The following is a 2,006-nucleotide window of genomic DNA, read 5'->3' on the forward strand; positions in this document are numbered from 1 at the left end:
ATTGCCGGCGCCTTTGCCTTGTGTTCCCAAGTGATTTCTTGCAAGTAGGTAAAAAGGGGTGATAACCGTTCTTGGGAGTAAAGGAAAACCGAACAAAAACTAAATGAAACTCCATGCGGGAAGGGAATGGAGAGAACCGACATGAAGGCCAAGTGACTCCAATGCTCATTTTCCTTTATCATTTATTCATTATCAAGAGAGAGAAGTCGCTTCTAAAAAGCATTGTCATTAAACATAGATGTTTCTCCCCCTGATGTTTCAATATCATTTCCTTTTTCTATTTTACATTTCTACAGGATTAAATGACTTTAAATTTTCGTTTTAAAATCAGTTTAAGACTGCCACAAGAAAGAAAGACGAGAATTACATCATTTTATTATATCTCTCAGTTACTACGCGTGCTGTTTTTGGCTGGAAAAACAATATAAAGCTGTTTTTTTTTTGCCAAAATGTCTCATGATTAATCACCAAGTGTTCTTAGCTTTTATAGCTAGTAAAAATTTAAAACTTTCTTTTACTTTAAATTGTGTGTTAAAATGACTTAACAACGATTTCAAACTGACTTGTTTTGCTTTCGACGTACTTCAGAAATTTTGAAGCCGTTCCACGTGAATCGAAATTGTTCCCGAACCCGTCAGACACACAGTGGAGATATAATAAATATCTTCGTAACCTCGTCCTCTCGGTCCGTACTGTAAGTTACAGATCCTCGTTTGCTGCCCATCGATTTATGGCCCGCTCGCTTCGCGCTTGGGCCATTAATCGAAGGGAAAAAAACTCGGTCCGTAACTCACAGTACGGACCTCTAACTCGGTTAGTAAGAGGCATTTATTTTATGGCTAGCACCGTGAGCGGGCAAGATAAATCAAATCCTGCGCTGTGATTGGCTACCCGAGCGGGCAAGATGGAGCTATCTTGCCCGCTCGGGACTACCCGGCGCGTCCCGCAAGAAAAATTTTCCCGAAAGCCATATAATAAATCCTTTATTGACCAAGCTTGTTCGGTCAAGATGGCTGGATATTGGCCTCGTTCTTTCTTTGCGAGTTTAGGGACCTCGACTCCGTCTCGGTCCATAAACATGCAAAAAAAGAACTTGGCCAATATCCAGCCATCTTGACCGAACAAGCTTGGTCAATAACCCATACATACATTAATATTCTGTAAATCATTTGTACGGTCCCAGGCAACACTAATGTTGAGGCCCCCTCAGGGGGTGGGGGGAAGTCTAAGTATCCCATAGCCCGTTAATGTATGGCCTATCCCGTATCCCCTCAATTCCAGTCGCAAAAACTAACGATTTTTCTGATCGACGTGTCATTTTATGTGATCTTAATATCCCATTAATTTCCCTCCCCCCCCCCCCAAATATCCTGTCTCCCGTTACTTTCTTACCCAAATATCTCTTATCCTGAAAACCCCTAATAAGGCCTCAATATTATCAAGGAAAATGACCAGGAAGTATAAGAGGACTATAATAAATTGACAGGGGCATTATCTAAGTTGTGCATGCATCGTGATCTCATTTCCACGAAGCCTTTGATCAAAAAGTGGTTGGTGTGTTGCTTAACCGGCTCTTACCGACCTAATGAAGATGATGATAATGATAATGGTGACGATAATAATAATAATAATAGTAATAATAATAATAATAATAATAATAATTTTAAGCAAACTTTATTGAGCACTTTTCCATACAAACTTGAATCTTACATGTATCTGGTAAAAAATTCAGAAATTCTGTTGTTCCTTAAGTTTTCGGTAATTATAATAGTAATAATAATATCAAAATAATAATAATAATAATAATAATAATAATAATTTATTATCATCATCGTCATATCATATATGTCATGATATCATGGTTACTACAGCGAAGGATGTCCTTGCTCTTATCCAGGAGATTGTTTTAGCATAATGTTCTCCTTTCTTGATGGAGATCAGCTGCGCCAGTCTGGAATGGTATTGCAGGCATTCGTTTCCCATGCCGCCTGTTGACGTGAAAATAA

This window comes from Orbicella faveolata, unplaced genomic scaffold (genome assembly GCF_042242905.1).
Source record: "Orbicella faveolata isolate gen_17 unplaced genomic scaffold, um_ofav_v1 contig_25, whole genome shotgun sequence".
Lineage (NCBI taxonomy): Eukaryota > Metazoa > Cnidaria > Anthozoa > Scleractinia > Merulinidae > Orbicella > Orbicella faveolata.